The following is a 19,132-nucleotide window of genomic DNA, read 5'->3' as shown; positions in this document are numbered from 1 at the left end:
TATGGTATAAGCATCAACAATATTCTTCATTACACTTACCAAAAATGAATTCTATATAATCAGTCAGCATGGGATCTGGCAGATTTCTTGCTGATAATTCTAGTAGTGTGCCCCAGTTTTTCTTTTCTATCGAGACACCTGCTTGGGATGAGCTGTGAACCAGAGTATATATCATCAGATCCCAGAGGAGGATTTGATTAACTGTTCTTTGGCTAGAGAGTGATATTCTGGTTCTGTGAATGATAATGGCGTTCAGGAGGAGAGCCTGAACATTTGACTGTAGTTTGAGTTACAAAATCTTTAAAAAAAAAAAAGATAGAATATGAAAAAAATGTTTAATTCATTTGGTTAAGTGAACTCTTTTGAATCACAGCATTGGATAGTGAACCAAATCTTCTTTCCTGTCTAAAGCATAGTAAAGAAATATTAATTTGCATGACCAAAGTCTTTTGGCATCATAATATCCCCTTTATACTTACCTGGGATCATACATGCCAGCACAGGGACGCCTGGTGCTATGTATACCTTTTTAGCCATTTGCGTGTATGCTCAGATCTCATCACCCTCAGCTCATTTTGCACCGATCTAGTGAAGAGTCTATAAATCTAGCCCCCCCGGGAGGCAGAAGACCAGCACTGCAATGGTGTTGAGGGTTCTCCATGGGGGTTCCAGGTTAGGGGTGGTCAGCTGTCTCCTGTTATCCAGTGGGACTACGTCATTAGTGGAGAAAGGCCCTGCCTCCTTTCCCTACAATACTGCCCCCCTCTTCAGGGTTTACTTAAACAAGTGGGAACGCCAACCCTGACAGTCTCTCCCTCAGCGGAGAGGAGGCTAGGATGGTAGGTTGGAGGATGCTGAAATGAAAAGAAATATTAGCTTAGATGACTGCTTACCGTGGAAACCAGACACTTAGAGGTGTTAGAACTTTATTTCAACCTGTCTGCAGAATAAAGCATGAAGTTGGTGAATAGGCAGAAACCCCAGAAATCCCAGCCAGGCACTCCTTATCAGCAGGTAACAACAATACCATTCTGTGTCCCCTTTTCAGGTAATAACTTAGCCTCTGGCGAATAGGGATGTGAATCGTTTTTTGACGATTTAAAATATCGTCCGATATATTTTAAATCGTCAAAAATCGTTAGGGCCACGATACAATACCAATTCCCCCGATTTATCGTCAAAAAATCGTAAATCGGGGGAAGGGGGAGGGCAGGAAAACCGGCACACTAAAACACCCTAAAACCCACCCCCGACCCTTTAAATTAAATCCCCCACCCTCCCGAACCCCCCCAAATGCCTTAAATTACCTGGGGGTCCAGCGGCGGTCCGGAACGGCCTCCTGCAATTGAATCGTGTTGTCTTCAGCCGGCGCCATTCTGCGCCGCCATTTTGCAAAATGGCGGCGCAAAATGGCGGCGGCCATACACCAACACGATTCGACTGCAGGAGGTCATTCCGGACCCCCGCTGGACTTTTGGCAAGTCTTGTGGGGGTCAGGAGGCCCCCCCAAGCTGGCCAAAAGTCCCTGGGGGTCCAGCGGGGGTCTGGGAGCGATCTCCTGCCGCGAATCGTTTTCCGTACGGAAAATGGCGCCGGCAGGAGATCGACTGCAGGAGGTCGTTCAGCCGGGGTCCGGAACCCCCGGAACCCCCGCTGAACGACCTCCTGCAGTCGATCTGCCGGCGCCATTTTCCGTACGGAAAACGATTCGCGGCAGGAAATCGCTCCCGGACCCCCGCTGGACCCCCAGGGACTTTTGGCCAGCTTGGGGGAGGCCTCCTGACCCCCACAAGACTTTCCAAAAGTCCAGCAGGGGTCCGGAACGACCTCCTGCAGTCGAATCGTGTTGGTCTATGGCCGCCGCCATTTTGTGCCGCCATTTTGCAAAATGGCGGCGCAGAATGGCGCCGGCTGAAGACAACATGATTCAATTGCAGGAGACCGTTCCGGACCGCCGCTGGACCCCCAGGTAATTCAAGGCATTTGGGGGGGTTCGGGAGGGTGGGGGATTTAATTTAAAGGGTCGGGGGTGGGTTTTAGGGTGTTTTAGTGTGCCGGTTTTCCTGCCCTCCCCCTTCCCCCGATTTAGCTACGGACCACCGCTGGACCCCCAGGTAATTTAAGGCATTGGGGGGGGGGGGGGTTCGGGAGGGTGGGGGATTTAATTTAAAGGGTCGGGGGTGGGTTTTAGGGGGTTTTAGTGTGCCGGTTCACAATTTTAACGATTTTCACGATACTCTAAACACCCAAACGGCGATGATATGATTCCCTCCCCCCTCCCAGCCGAAATTGATCGTTAAGACGATCGAGGACACGATTCACATCTCTACTGGCGAAGGTTAAAAGGTAAATTGTTTCTCTCCTATTTTCTCTTTGGGTTTCCCAAACTTTCAGGTAAGTAAGCAAGATGTAAAACTTCTCCTTTTTCACCTTATTTCCTTTTATTTTTCAGGAACTGAAGAGGATGCACAATATCAGACAACTACTTATACCTCATACCCTGTCCAAATAGTAACAGGGTTTACTGTTTGTAACAGCTGATTTTTTTTCCTTTAAATTCACTTTCCTTTTGTGCCTTCTAGGTGGTTTCACTGGGAATATTTAGCGCAGGTAAGTATATCCGAACTTTGAATTTTCTTGTGAAATTCAAACTGTGTGTATGCTACCGGAAGACTGGATTTGTGGTTGGATGGTAATGATGTGCTGATCTGTAAGCTTACAAGGATGGTCCTCTAGGATGCGTTGGACTGGCCGTGGCATGCAGCATCCTCATTGTAGCCCTTCTCCTGCCCGCTTTGAATCAGTGCTGGAGATCTGTGATGGTACCTGCCTTCTTATTCTCAAACATGCCCTTCTTCCAAAATCTAGAATGCTTTCCCTGATGCTTGTTTTGTTTTGTGTTATTTGTTTCAATCCTTGTTTATTACTGCAAGCCCAATTCACTCTGTTGGATTTTTCTTAGTTTTCACCAAAGATAGGGAAAAAGCACGGTTCCTAACAGAACATTCACATCTCTCACCCACAAGCTTGCCTGCCAGCACAAAATAACTGCTGACAAAATGGCACCATGGAGAGTTACAGCTTCTCAGAGTCTCCTCCTCACAGTGCTCCCTTTAAGACAGCATTTCACACAGTTTTGCTGCAGGAATATCTCACAGACCAATGTTTCTTACTTTTTAACCTTCAATAAATTTTCTTTTCTTCACTTTCTGGAGAAAGTGTCTTAGTTGCCTCACAAGCCTGCTTTTCCCTGGATGAAAACTGGCTAATTACAATTTTCTTGATCCTTCTGTACCTCTCACACGGTGGATTATCTTCTCTCTCGCTCACTTATAGCAGAGCTTGAGCTGCTTTCCAAATAAGCAGATTGTCAGCTCTCCTGCCCACCCACTCTGTGGTGAAACCCCCTCTGCAGCTGGTCAGTTTCCTCCCCAACCAGCTCCCAATTTGGTTTAAAAAATATTTATCACCCCAAATAAGCTATTTAGATATTTATTTAGCTATTGTATATACCGTCGTTCCAACTGAAAATCACAATGTAAGGGGCTGAGGGGCCTTTCATTTACTGACTTCTCCATTTTCTGGAGACCATTCCATGTCTTTAAGTAATATTTGCCTCACACTCTCAGATTTCACGTCCTCATCTGAACTTTTTTTTTTTTTTTTCCAAATCGGTATGAGTTTCTTTTCCCACATGGTTCTTATTTATATACTTCCCCCATTCAGTTTGCACAGCTAAAATTAGTTTCCTACCTCAGCTTTACCTCAGGGGAAATCCCCTCTCATACACTCAGGTACACAGGCAGCAGTGACCTTGTACTGCTTCTCACTGCTAGCTACTGTCCTCTCCCTTCACCTCACTGCCTCTCTCATATGCTGCACTCCTGCTCTGTGTTCTCTCTTACTAAGTCTTCTCAGTTCTGCTCCATTCCCACTCCCAATTGCATGTCTCTGTACGTGGCTCTTGCCTTGTGGGCTTCTGTTACTGCTGGATTTTTTTTAGCCCTTCGCTGCTCTCTCCTCAGCACGGGCTATCTATGTTACTATTTTTTCTCCCAATCTGGTGTTGCAGGAGTGCAGCATAAACTTTTCCTCCTATCCTGGAGACAAACCATTTTTTCTCTAGCCTTCGTTCTCCTACACAGCTCTTTTTTTTTTTTACCAGCACAACCATGGCCCCTACTGCTGTGGGCCGCTCACGATGGCTCTGCTGTTTGCAGTGACAGTAGGCTGCACTGTAGCAGCCCCACTCCCCGAATTGGGCAGGAACTGTCAAATGTGCTCCCGTCTACCTCCATAGTTCTGTCCTTTCGTCTTCTTCCTGCTTCTGCATTCGCCATGCTGCATTGGGACAGAAGTGTGGTGTTGATAGTCTGCAACTCTCTTCCCCTATTTCCACGGTCTCTGGAAAAGCTGATCAGGGTAATGGGGCAAAAGGAAAAACACTCAGGCTACCAGCAACCATACCTGGCCTCTAATGAGTGAGGTAAATGGCAATTACTCCTGTTTATATTAGTCAGAACAATATTACGTTAGTCCAATAAGAAGTGGACAAAGCATCCAGAGGCCTGGTTTTGTGAATACTTTTCAAAATAGAATTGTAGACAGGATTTATGAGATTCTTAAATTACATATTGAGAATATGCTATGCCTCAGTATGATATTTCCAGTTGTTGAAACATGTGTCCTAATAACCAAGAAAGAAATATCTGCTGGAAAAGAGTAGATAGGGTTGTTTCAGAATAAAACTGTATTTAAAACCATGTTTTGCTGTCTTACAAATTTGCTTCTAAACCCTCAGTGGAGAAGGAAGGCTATAAAGGCATGAAGTAGGTTAACCCCAGTGTACAAGCCTCAGGAATAAATCAGTCATGGAATAAACAATGGATTAGGAAGAAAGGGCTTAAACCAGAGGAAGGCTGAACCATTGCAGTGGGTTCCTCCCCTAGAATCACTAGCCCAGAGTGGAACATCCAATGGGGGCGGAGGGGGGAATGGTTGAACTATGATAGTTGTGGAAGGCGGGGCTTCAGGGATCCAGGAGCAGGCTAGAGTGGCAGATAAAAAGGGGATGGAACTAGAGGAAGAGGAAATGGAATGCCTGCCCACAGAACCTGAGGGGGAGAAGATGCTGGATGCACGTTCTCCAGAAGAGATGGGAGATGAGGCTATGGAAACAGAGGAAGCAGTTTGAAGGTAGAGAATTACTCCCATCAAAAGAAATGTCAATCAGTTTCAGCCTATTAATTGGCTGTGGGAGGCGGTGGCTGCGATTTGTCCGTTGTTTGACTTGTACAGATCTGGTGCCTGGATAAGAGTTTGAAGTGCCAGATAATAGTACAGGAGTAGCAGTCACCAAGAGGGAGGTGGCCAACACGCAACCTGTCTGAGGTTGCCAATATTAAAAGACTGTTTTTTGTTTGTGCAAGCTCTTTTTTAAAGACTGTGAATTTTCCTTACTTAAGCTGAACTTCTTGACCTACTTTCCGCATGATTAACCCAGGCATTTTGCAAGTAGAGGTGCCTGGGAAGGACTGCTTTTGTTTCTGCAAACGAACCTAGAGACTATGGATTTTACTTGTGTAAACTGAGCTTGTGGAACTCATAGCAATTGAAGTCTCCATTCTTTAGAGTGGAGCTGTCTGCTTAAGCACCATCTGTGTTCGGGAGCTTAGACTACAGCAAAATCTTTTCCTCACCTGGAAACCCAGCCTTAGGGATCCCCTTTGCAATTGAAGGCAGCAGTGGGATTGTGGAACTGCATGCCAAAGGATGCCAGGATCACGCAGAGTGCTGGCAATCCAGCACCTCAAGAATTTGAAAGGTAAGAGAATACAAATGTGAAGGTAGTGGATGCCAGGAGTAGGTACTGGCAGTGGCAGTTATGTCTTTAGAATCAGGGGGGCTGGCATATATAATAAGAAAACAGAGGGTGGGTTGTGGAAGGTAATCCTTTGTGGTGAACAAATTGCTCAGGTTCTGTAATAATTGATACTGGATGCTAGGTGGACCCCTGCCAGCAGGAGCCCTCACTGGACCATACTCAGACCCGCTCAAAGGCTGCTTGATGCAGCAGGGCCAATGCTACAAAACTCTCCCTTACGTGTTATTCCCCACCTCAGTATGGAGCTTCTTCCCTGCTTGTGGCCTTTTGTCCGTGTATTCTCTGACTAGTGTCCCTGTTCTGGGATTCCTTGTTCTTGTATGCCTTGCCTGGTTTTTTGCTCTGACTTGTATTAGGTCTCCCTAGGGAAGGACTGCTTTTGTATTTGCAAACAAACCTAAAGGCTATGAATTTTTCTTGTGTAAATAGAGCTTGCAGAGCTTATAGCTATTGAAGTCTCCAATCCTTAGAGTGGAAGTATCCACTTAAGCACCATCTGTGTTCGGGAGCTAAGGCTACTCTAGAACCTCTTCCTCACCTGACCCCGGAACTCAGCCTTACAATCCACTTGATGGTATGTGGATGTTTGTGAGTATGGGAAGGTGTTGTGTGAGGGGTAGAAATTGAGTATGTATGTTGAGAGAGGTGTACCAGCCTTCACCAGCGAATTCAGGGGTTATTTTTCCCTCTCTTTCTCCATCTGAAAGTCTTGTTCTGAGCCAGGTTCCTAAGGGGGTGTAGGGGTGGAGAGAGCAACCTCTGGAATGGAGTAGTTGCCAACATTACACAAACTCTAATTACCTCTTATAGTAAAGCTATAAGAGAGGTATTGACTCAGTGTTTCAGGTTTTCTGAAATTGTCTGAAATATTCCCATTTTCTTCCAGTGAGCCAAATTTGGTGATTTTTTTTTTTTGTCCTTTCTTAAAAACATACGGCTCGATACAGTAAAGTGGGGCCGCGGTTACCCCGCTCCTAACCCGCTTTCCACTCACTTTCCGGCCGCGTTAGCCCTTCCTGTGATACACTATCCACTTTAACCCATCCTTACCGTCTCTTTAAATCCCCGGGTAACCCCTTCCGCACGCAGCATGTATATCAGATGTAAATGATCAAATTAGCTATTCCCTCCCATACAGTAACGCGCGCCCCGACTATCACTATTTTACCCTGCCATTTTGCCCCACGTTTAACCTGCTAACTTACCGCCTACCCTTACCCCTGCGTTAGAGGCAGGGGTAATGGTAGACGGCAAACTTTCCCCCAAAAGGAAACCTCTAAAAACCTAAAATCCCCTCCTCCCCTCCTCCCGAAGCAACTCGACATTACTTTTTGTTGTTTTCTTACCTTTTGTTGCTTTTCAGCCCCTTCCCTTCTCTGCCGCCCTCTGGAGGGGGCAGCCGGCGGTGAAAGCGGCTCGCAGTGGTCCCCCCCGCGCAAGTCCCGGTTCTCCTGGCTCAGCAACAGCAGTACAATGGCCACCAATTAAAGCAACTTGTCCAGTCTGGCACAAGTTTCCATATCCATTCCCCCTTGTATTCACATTCTCCACCTGCAGCCACAGCTAGGGCTCCATCCACCCCAATCATTCCTTTCTTCCTGGCTCGGCCAAATTGTGAAGCGGCTTGCAGCGTCCCCGTCCCCCCCCCCCCTCCCCGCGCAGGTCCCAGTTCTCCTGGCTCGGCGTGAGGTGAGAGCCCACTGTTCTGTGCCCTCTCCGGCACGAGCGGAGCGAAGCGTTCTTTCGTTGGCCTGAGCGCCCGTCGATTTGGGCGTCCGTCGATTTGGGCACTCCAGCCAATGAAAGCACATAGACGGGCGCTCGTGACGCACGCCGTGACGTCACGAGCGCCCGTCTATGTGCTTTCATTGGCCGGAGCGCCCAAATCGACGGGCGCTCAGGCCAACGAAAGCACATAGACGGGCGTGCATTTCATTGGCCGGAGCGCCCAAAGCGACGGGCCAGGATACTGTATAGGCGCTGTATTAAGCGCCTATACAGTAAAATGGGTTGCGCGGGCCTTATGCTTTGCCTAACACTTCTTGGACGCTGCTTACATTTGCATGAGATTATAGTACAGATCGAGCGGTAGGTGAGCCGGACTGTGCGTGCGGCAACAGCAGGTGCGCCCGGCACTAACACAGCTCTTCCTACCTGCCCTTACTGGATTGACCTGATAGAAAGGTAACAGTAGAAAAAGACCATTATGGCCTGTTTAGTCTCTCCATCCACACCAACCATTCAGCTCTATAATACTGGTCTACATTTGAAAAAAATGTTTTCTGCTGACCTAATTATTTTTGCTGATTTTACCCAAAAGAAAGGTGCTGATTCCAAATATGAAGTCAAAAAATATGCAATACGTCATATTTTTTCACAAATGAGAAATGTTTGATTAAAGATTATAAAGTCAAATATCAAGGGTAATAAGAAGCTCTGAAGAAGCGATAGCCCGTAATATATGTGTTTCATGCAAAGAACAAGTCTATCGTCTAACCAAGAGAGCAATAGTTGTGTAAATTTTAATTGTTAGGGAGAAATTTTCTCTCTAATGGTTTTGGGGCTCTCGCCACACCATTGGAACTCTGAAGCTGAGTCTTTTTCTCTGAACTTTAGTCCACTGTCTCATATTTTCAACACATGTCCTGCACACTTAATGTGGTGCCCAAGGTTTGTCCTGGTCACCGAGTTTAACCCTGAAATATGCATGATAAGTTTTTCGTACAAAGTCAGATATATTTGTCCTTTGTTTGGGTGTTGTAAAACAACTGCAAATGTAACAGAATATATCAGGATCATTCTGGCACCATCCACGAACTATTTGAGTGTTGGATGACGTATTCAACAAAAATAGATTTAACAGAGTTAAATTTGATGCGACTTCTAAGCCTCTTGAATGACTGAATGCTGCCGTCGGTTTTCACGCTGCTTATATAGCCATAAAATGTCGATGTCAGCAGTTTTAAACTGTTTAATAAGCAGTCTTCCTATTGGTTATACCGATTGCATATTCAGCATGTCTTTCTGCACATTAATTATCTTTTTGCGTATTCAGCATATCTAAATAATAATGTTACGTTATTGCTATAAGAGTTTATGAGTAGACAGCGTTTTGCGGAAAAATTGGACGTGACTGGAGGAAACGGATGCAATTTTTGGATTCAGCACACATGTTATCTTGTAGTCTGCAAAATTGATGTAGACCAGTGTAATCCTTACCAGTCTCTCGGAGATCCTCTGTGCTTAACCCATACTTTCTTAAATTCAGATACTATCCTTGTCTCAACCACCTCCATAAGGAGACTTTCCATGCATTTGCTACCTCTCTAAAGAAATATTTTCTTAGATTAGTCTTGAGTCTACAACCCTCATTCCATGATCAGAGCCTCCTTTCTGTTGAAAGAGGCACACCTCCTGTGCACATTATTTAAATGTCTCTATCATATCTCACTTATTCCATCTTCCCTCTTTTGTATACATATTTAGATCTTTAAGCCTGTCCCCAAATGCTTTCCAATGAAGACTGCTGGCCATTTTAGTAGCTGTTGTCTGGGCTGACTCCACCCAGTTTACATCCTTATGAAGGTGGGGTCTCCAGAGAGGATCGTGAATAGAGGAGGCACCATGGATAAGGAAACCACAGCTTTTGTTGTTATGATTTTTATTTATTATTTTTGCGATTTTATCCTGGATCATCCTTTTTAAGTTAAAGTAAATTTCAGTTGAACACCAATCTTAGACTCAATGTTTTATTCAATAGTGCTTTGTTTCTGTCGTATTTGTTGACCAGTGACTGAAAGAATGAGAGTTGGGCACATTTTTGTGGATTTAGGGGAGGGGTTGGGTATGGGAGTGGGCGTTTGCTGCACGATTTGCCTTATTTATTTTTTTTCTTTTGGTGGCCAGTCACCTCAGAAGGTGGAAGGGGTGGGCTGGGGTCTCCATAGAGCCCAGGGCAGATTTTTGGCAGATTTGGGGAAGGAGTGTTGCGGGCACCTTGGCCCTTTAGTTTTCCAGTAGGATCATCAGGGACTGGCTTTCTAATGCTCTCTTGGGAAAATAACTACACCTCCCTCAAATGCGCTAAAATAACGGGGCTGACATTTTTTTCTAAGTCAGCCACATTATTTAATTACCATAGGACTGCCTAAGCATAAGCTGCTTTGCCTGCATTAGGCAATTGTATTAATGCAAATGCATGCAAAGCAGCTTATTTCTATAGGGGAGGAAATCTTCTGGTCTATCACATGATATTGCGCAATAAACTGCATTTAATGCATATTACATGCTGTTTAACTTGCAATATACCTTATCACGGTTTAACAAATCTAGGCCTTAGTTTGTAAGCCCTCTGGGGACAGGAAAATACCTATAGTACCTGACTGTAATCCACATTGAAGTGGCTGAAAGGTGGAATTTAAATCGATTAAATACATAAATAAAATAAAAATGTTGTCAATTTCCCTGGTGTTGGTGATGACTAGACAGGAACTTGTAATGCATCAAAGGTGTTATAAGATGTGGGTAAAAAATGTACACTGAGCCTCAGAACACATTTTCTTTACTTACACGCTAAGCAATGTTAACTCCCGATGCAGTAAGCCAATGGGATGTTAATGCATTTAGAGTTTAAAAAAAGCAGAAAAAAATATCATAAATTAAACATGAATTATGTGCATAAACCATGTTTTCTACATTGAAAACTTGATTTGTGCACAAATCATTACCTCTGCACATAAAAGTATAGCTTTCTGAGGTAAAATTGTCACTTACAAAAACATGTATATTGTGAGGTCCAAATTCATAAGCCATTTAGACAAGTAACCTAATAGTTATCTGTCTAAATGACTTACCCAGCTATATTCAGCCTTTATCCAGCTAAATTCTAGCTAGCTAATATCAGGCCGATACAGTACAGTGCGCTCCGACAGAGCGCACTGTTAACTGGTATTTCAATGCATGTTTTCGACACGCTAGCTTTACCCCTTATTCAGTAATAGCACCCCCAACATGCAAATGCATGTTGCTGGCCCTATTAGGTATTCCCACGCGATACAGTAAGTAAAATGTGCAGCCAAGCCGCACATTTTACTTTAAGAAATTAGCACCTACCCAAAGGTAGGCGTTAATTTCTGCCGGCTCCGGGGAAGTGCACAGAAAAGCAGTAAAAACTGCTTTTCTGTGCACCCTCCGACTTAATATCATGGCGATATTAAGTCGGAGGCCCCAAAAGTTAAAAATAAAAAATTAAAAAATTTTAAAAAAAATGGGCTCGCGGGTTGAAAACTGGACACTGAATTTTGCCGGCGTCCGGTTTCCGAACCCGTGGCTGTCAGTGGGCTCGAGAACCGACGCCGGCAAAATTGAGCATCTGCTGTCAAACCCGCTGACAGCCGCCGCTGGACCCTAATTTAAATAAATTAATTTACTGTATTGTGCACACAGGAGAGCGGGCACTCGCCCGCTCTCCGGCAATTTTTACTATATCGGCCCATATGTTAGGATGCTAATATTTAGCTGGATAAGTTAGAGGTGGTCCAGGGGTGTAACTGGGAGGAGTTGAGTTAGCCGGCCAAGGTAACTGGCTATCTCTGATATTCAGAGCAAAGGCCCACTCCCACACCTGACCCTTCCCCTAAATCCTATTTGGAGTTAGCCAGCTAAGTCTGATCAACTCAAAGAGAGAGAGAGCCTCTATAGGGACCAATATGTCACTCTACTATTTATCCCACTGTAAGAGGGGGCACCATTTCCTCGGGGAGAGGTTTGGGCAGTGGGGTAGGTTTTGGGGGGCAGTTTTACATGCACAGTCAGATGCACTAGCTGCAATCAGGCTATGAAGAGAGTACATTGTACAAATCCATTTCTCTTTTACCTTTCATCACTCCAAATGACAGAAAATCTTCACTGATGGCACCTTTGCTGTTCGTGCCTCTGACTGTGTATGTTAAACTGTGCCCCAAAACCTACCCCACCACCCAAACCTTGCCCCGAAGTAATTAAGCTTGGTCCGCAAAAAGCCATGTTAATTGAATTATAACAATGGAAAAACAAATATCACCATACCTCAAAAACATCAAACAATATCAAGAAGTATAAAACATCTATCACAGTAAAACCATACTAATAAAAAGAATAAATATTTCAAAACAGGTGATAAGCAGAATACAATCTAATAATTAAAAACTCATAACAAATTTACATAATACAAATTTACATAACAAAAAATTCAAAAACTCATAACATATACGTATCCTTATGCAGTCGAACATCAAAAACCTAGCCTTTTGCCTAACACGTGTCTCCAGCCTACATTAGGCTCCGTAACTTTTACGTTTTGTTATTAACCCCATATATCTGTTTCCAAGTTTTATCTACCTGTTTATTGTAAGACATCAACTGTCATTGTTATTGTTTAGAATGTAAACCGAATTGATCAGTAATTCTGTTATTGGAAAGTCGGTATATAAAAGTGCTAAATAAATAAATAAAATTTAAAAAATTTTCAAGACACCGATAAAATGCTTCAAAACAGCAGACACATCAAATAAAACCCAACAATTACAACAAAGAAGAATAAACACATTTCCTATTTTCCATACAGTGGAATTTTTAAATTCTAGTCACTCTGAGATTGTTGTAGATTAATGGGTGGAGGGGAGTGGAGGAGACAAGGCACAAACTTTGTCCTCTGTCTCTCATATACACATACACACTCTCTCTCTCTCTCTCTCTCTCTCACACATGTTCAATCTCTCACACTCTCTCTCACAGACATGTTCACTGTCATACTCTCTTACACACCCACACCCACTCCCACCCTCACTCAGGCTGGTTCTCTCCTTATTTGTTCTTCATGCTGCTGGTGGGATGTGGTCTGCCAATGGCCCTTTTTTCTTCTTCAGTTTGCTGGGCCTCTTCTTCTTTGGGTTGCCAGTGGGTTGGGGTTCACCAAACAGTCCTGCTGGATCTCTGTTCTTCAGGCGACTAGCAGGTGACCCTCCCCCCCCCCCCCCCCCCCATGTAGGCAGCCATGGGCTCTCGGAGCTAGCAGCAGTGGAGTCTGAGTGCAGGAAAGGGTTTTGCTATTGTCTCTTCCATGTCCTTGCCACATGTTGCTGCTCTAGGATTGTGTCTTCTCCACACTGTCCCTTACCCCTGCTCCTTCCTGTTGATATTTCTTCTGACACTGTTTCCTCCTCCTTCCTATTGCCCTGGGTTTCTGCACCCTACTGCTTTGGGCAGTGCTCTATTTAGGGACTTTTCTCCTGCTAATGCTATTGCTTCTGCAGTCGCTTCTGCACCCAATACTGCTGTTATAGTTTTACTGAGCATGCATAAGGGTTCCCATGCACGCTGCCTCATAGGGGTGTGCATTCGTATTGACCGCATATGTAAAACGCTACGCATATTTTTTTTTTTACTTAAAAAAGTGATGAGACATAAACGATCGGATTTCCCACATATCCAACATAGCTATGTTGGATATGTTGGGGCCTCCTGACCCCCCCAAGCTGGCCAAAAGTTCCTTTTGGGCCGAACGAGCGTTCCGGCGCGACCCCGCGGGGAATCACGTGACGTCGGCGCCACGTCGAGTGACGCGGCGTCACGTGATTCCCCCCGGGGTCGCGCCGGAACGCTCGTTCGGCCCAAAAGTTCCTTTTGGCCAGCTTGGGGGGGCCTCCTGACCCCCCCAAGCTGGCCAAAAGTTCCTTTTGGGCCGAATGAGGATCCCGGAAGCGACCCCACGGGGAATCACGTGACGCCGCGTCACTCCGACGTGACGCCGACGTCACGTGCTCCTTGCAAAGTTGGTCAGAAATGGCGTCCTGACCCCGCTGGACCACCAGGGAGTTGTGGTAAGACTTGGGGGGGGGGGGGGGATTAAGGAGGGTGAGGGGTTTAAATTTTTATTTGCACATATGGACATATACTCAACTCATTGAATTCTGTTTATGTCCATATTGACCGCAAATGGGACCCCCTTTGGACATATGGACATAAACTTTTGCTCTGCACATCCCTACTGCCTCATGAGTTGCTTGGTCTTTCTTTGTCCGAACTACCTCACAGCTGTGTTCCCAGTCTATTTTCCCAACTTTTTTTGGCCTTGTTAGTTCACCTAGTTCTTTTGTCTCATTGCATCTTTTTCTTTTGCCAGAGCCTTAGCAACTCCTCAATAGTGCTAAAATAAAACAAAACAAACGACCCCCCCCCCCCAATAAAAATGGCCCAATTCAAGAGAAAGAAGACTGCAGTAGGCAGTTTTAAGACTATTGTTTGTGCGTACCGGAGGTTCATGATAGATTATACAGTCTGTCTGCTATTGCTGCCTGGGCCCAGATTGTTATGCCTCCAACTGTTACCATTGTGGCTGAATGTCCCTGAGGATGCAAGAAGTTGAGAATTCTTTGTCCCTCTTTTCAGCAAGTCAGGGAAAGTTTCCCTGGCCGCCCCCCCCCCATTGGTGTCAGTTTCCAGATCCTCCACAGATAAGGCATGGAAGACTGAGATGCCAGATGAGGCTCCAAGAAGAGCACCTGAGTGACTTGAGGGATCCCTTCTGGGTCATCTCACCTTGGTGCTGAAGAAGAAGTTAGCAGCGCTGGCGGAGCTCTGTTGGATTGGACCCATCCTTGACTCTGAGACAGAAGAATAACCACTTTGGCATATGTGCTGTCATCCTTTGAAGCCAAAGCCAACCAGGGCGTCATCTGTTTCATCAGTGCAGAAATGTTGTTAAAAGACGCAATCGGTTCCCTTGGTGCAGTGAGCCAGAATACTTTTGATTGGGCAGACTGGATTGCTTTGGTATGCAAAGACTTACAACCTTCTATGGAAGGCAGAATTTTGGCAGAAAAGACAGCCCTGCCAGAGCTGACTGTCAGTTCCAACACAGTTTTGGGAGGGGTGCAAAGGGCCCTTCTACAACTACTGGGGGAGAGGGAGAGAGAGAGAGAGTGCCTAGCCATAATGCCCTCATACTAGGTAGGTATTTATACCTTTATGGGAGGCCCACCTAGTAACTTGAGGTGAGGTTTAGGTATTGGTGTAGGGGTTAAGGGCTACTTTGACATTCAAAGTGAGATGTTCAAACAGAACAGTGCTCTCTTGTGAAGATTTGATGACCTTCAGAGTGAGGAAACTCACAAAAAGATGAGATTTGTGCAATGTTCTCTCAACCTAGCTTGATGTTACCCAGGTAGAGAGTCCAGAGATAGATAGGCTCTCTCTCTCTCTCTCTCCCTCTCTCAACCCCCCCCCCCCCCCTCCAGCTAGGCTGGATCTCCAAAGCCTATTACCTGAAAAACACGCCCCTTTTCCTATCACATGCGATATTTAGTGCAATTTGATAAATCCAGCCTAAGTTTGTACCTGAAACAATGGAATGTAAGGTAGGGATGTGCAGAGGGACTGCATACGTTGCATTCGGTATTCGTATTCGTTGGGGGGCAGATACGTTGCATTCGGCAAGGGGGGCCCCCGATACATTCATGCGTTCATTCTTATTCATTTCCCAGCTAAAATTTAATTAACTACAACCCCCCACCCTCCTGACCCCCCCAAGACTTACCAAAACTCCCTGGTGGTCCAGCAGGGGGTCCGGGAGCCATCTCCTGCACTCACACCATTGGTTGCTGGTATTCAAAATGGCGCTGATAGCCTTTTCCCTCACTATGTCACAGGGGCCGACCAATGGCACCAGTAGCCCCTGTGACATAGTAAGGGCAAAGGCTATCTGCGCCATTTTGAATACTGGCAACGACAGCGTGAGTGCAGTAGATGGCTCCAGGACCCCCCCTCCCCCCCCCACTGGACCTCCAGGGAGTTTTGGTAAGTCTTGGTGGGGGGGGGGTCAGGAGGGTGGGGGGTTTGTTTAAATTTGCTCCTTTAGATGGCCAAATAATTCGGTGAAGATTTGTTGTATTTGTGGGAAATCGCGATGCATTTCGCTTCCCCACGAATAAGACTATGGCCCTATACGTTGCGGATTCCCAATATATTGCAAACGAATGCACACCCCTAATTTAAGGTGACTTACCCAAGGTCACAAGGAGAGACAGTGGGACTTGAACCCTGGTCTCCTTGGGGGAGGGATGGGTATGGGCCAAAGGCTCACAAGACACCTTTTTTCCTTAATTTCATATCTTTGAAGACATCCAATTAAGTGGAAAGTTATCCGGCCACACAAGGTCTAAAGTTATCTGGCTAACTTAGCCAGATACAACTGGAAAGCAGCTAAATTAGCCAGATAACTTGAGCTCACCCTGGAAGGCCTCTTTTTTTTTTTTTATCTGGCTAAAATCTAGCCAGATAAGTGCCCCGATATTAAAAAGTTAGCACTTATCCAAATAAATGGTGAGGTATTCTACGAAATGCCTTAGAATATTTTATTTATTTATTTGTTATACTCTTATATTCAGCATACTTCTATAAAGAATTATATCCAGTGCAGATTACATATTCAACACACATAATATAAAATACAATACATGCCAACTAATATTGGCCTCATAACTCTTATTATACAGAAAAGATATATAGTGGCTCCAGTATGACCTGAGATAGTTCGGCTATGGTTAATAAATCAGTGCCTTAGTTCGTGTTTTGTATATTATTTATATATTATTTCTTTAAACTTCACTTGTTTACACTGCCACTGCAGTATGAGATGCAGTGCTTTTTTAATATTAAAATACAGTATTGTTTGTTATTACAATACAGTGCAGTATGTTATCATCTGGTAAATTAGCAGTGTCAAAATCATGCATGAACGCTGATTGATTTCATCATCTGCACTGTGCATTCCTTTCCTATTCATTCCAGGTGGCTGCTAAGTTTTTGGGATGCTTTTTGAAATTCATCACTGGAATTATGACTCATTGCTGAATGCATTTTTTTTTTTTTTGCTCCTATGAATAGCCTTGCAGGAAGCAGAGTGGGAAAGTCAAACCAAGGTGTAAGATTTAGCTTGTCTATGCTGTCACCGTTAAAATAAATTTTGTAAAGGTTAAGTGAGTCAGCTCCCTTTTAGGCTTCGTGTGGGTGTAGGTAATGGAACAGTGGCAGAAGATTTTATTCTTCCCAGCATTCAACAAACCAATGCAATACTTATTAGGGAAGCATTCTATTTGAAATTGGCTTCATCATGACATCCTCCTCTTGTCTAATTAATCTTGCGCATTTATATTGTGGGGAAACCTGGCTGTGTAATTACATTCTCACATTGACGCAGATTTAACTTAAGGTGCAATCTTGTCTTCTAAACTACCTTTTGTTAGTAAAAATGGAGCTGTATTGAATAAAGCTAACTTGGAGTTATCTGTTTTGTCCTCTCACATCCAATTGTGCATCTCAGAGAACATAAAGCAAAATGATTGCATGGGAGTAGCATAGTGCTGATCTGTGAGAGAGGATTTGCCATCCTCGTGCATCTCTGGAGTCTTGATTCCATTTCTGGTTGTGTGATGGTGACTTTAGAAGGTGGGACCTCTTGAGTTAGTTCCATCCAGTCAGCCACAGTGCAAGACATTTTTTTGCTGCAGTGTATATTCTCCAATCCCCGCCCCAAATGTTTATAGCTGAGATCAAGCAAGGAAGTGAAGTGAGGTGAGACTGACACAGGGCAGATCTTGGGTAGCAAGAACACGATTGCAGCACATATTCTACACAACATTTCAGGAAGAGCTACAGGGAAGTGGTTGTGGGGGGGGGGCATTTGAAGAGGAGGAGGGCAGGATTTCCCCTCATCTGTCAGCTGGGGGTTCCCAGGAAGCTGCTGGTTCCTAGCATGGGCTGTTGATGATTTCGTCCTAGTGCTGCCCTTCCCTGGTGTCACTGATGGCCGCCTTCAAAAAGAGGGCCATCCCAGGAGGGAGTTTCACAACCAGAGAGCAACAGAGGCTGCGAGAAGGGAGAGCATCTTTAACCGCGTCCCTCCCCCCTTCAGTTGGCATTCCCAGATGGCTGCTGGTTTCTGCCATGATCTGTTCTTAATCCAGACAAGGTGTGGCTGAGGCCCTCCAGGGATATCATTGGCATCCGTCTCCAAGAAGAGGACTGCCAGAGGAGGCAGATCAGTCCTGAAAGAACGAACCTAAACAGGGTCACCCCTTTGGGAGCTTCTTGGGGAGTGACTGGTAGAGCTGGGAGGGAATTTAGTTGAGACATGTGAGTTTTCTTGCCACTGTGGGGTTGGTGGAGTGGATTTTGGGGTTTGCATTTATTGAGGTTGATGCAATAAAGTGCACGCGGCAGAGTGCACAGTTTTACTTGCGATTGTGAGCATATTTTTTTGTGTGCAAATGTTCCTTCAGATGCAGTGAGGAGTTTTGCACATAAAAAAATGTGCGTGTAGAACTGTGCATCCTGTTCAGCACCCTTGCATAGAAATCCCAATCAAATGAAGGCATTTTTACTCCCCAATGCAGAGAGATACGCTGGCTTAATGTGGGTTTTCTTAGCACTGTAAGGTTTACTACAGGCCAGAGATGGCATATAATTCCCATCACTAGTGCTAAGTCTATTGGCAGAAGCAGGAGTTCTGGTGCCAGAACCTGTCATCGGAATTCATGCCCAGAATATATCCTCTGTGCACACAAAGCATGATTTATGTGTACAAAAAATGTTTTCTGCACTGAAAGTATTTTTGTGTGCATATATAATATTTTATGCACACAAAAGGTTTTTTTTTATGTTCACCAAATATGGGTTTTGTGCACATAAATCACATCTGAGAGATTCCCTTGCTCCCCCAAGTTTAAAATGTGCATAAACGTTGACTCGGGTTTGTGCTCACTTTTTCAAATTCCTGATGCATTAGTATAACTAGTACTGCATTGTGTTGCGCTTCCTGGCTGCGTACACTCTGTGGCCGGGCCTGTTCACCTCTCCCGACCATCCACGAGCTCAGGTCTCTCTTCCTCTGCCAGTCCCAGCCGTTCCCGTCACTCTCCCTGGCAACTTCTGAGGGTGGGCAGTGCTAGAACAGCAGGAATCCAGCCATGGCCTCCATCTGTCTCTTACTGACTGGGATTAGCTGACAGAAGGGGGTCATTTATCAAAATGCGCTAAGGCATTTTCGCATGCGTTAAGGGCTTATTGCATGTGAAAAGCCCCGTTGACGCATGCAATAGGCTCTTACCGCATGCAAAAATGTCTTTAACACATGCAATAGCACCAAATCGTATGGTGCGATGCAGATTTGAAAAAGAGGAGGAGTTAGGGGTGGGCTGGGTTTGCCAGTCT

General features: G+C 45.0%; 1 long non-coding RNA gene across 1 annotated transcript in view; it reads left to right on the top strand.

Moving 5' to 3' along the window:
• The first annotated feature begins 5,114 nt into the window (after positions 1-5,114).
• Positions 5,115-19,132, top strand: part of LOC115081126 — an 89,950-nt gene continuing 75,932 nt past the window's right edge. The window contains exon 1 of the long non-coding RNA XR_003853736.1: positions 5,115-5,824. This is a non-coding gene — a long non-coding RNA (uncharacterized LOC115081126). The remainder of the gene's footprint in view (positions 5,825-19,132) is intronic.

This window comes from Rhinatrema bivittatum, chromosome 1 (assembly GCF_901001135.1).
Source record: "Rhinatrema bivittatum chromosome 1, aRhiBiv1.1, whole genome shotgun sequence".
Lineage (NCBI taxonomy): Eukaryota > Metazoa > Chordata > Amphibia > Gymnophiona > Rhinatrematidae > Rhinatrema > Rhinatrema bivittatum.
The sequence above is the reverse complement of the archived record's forward strand: the minus strand, read 5'-3'. Positions and strand labels throughout refer to the sequence as shown.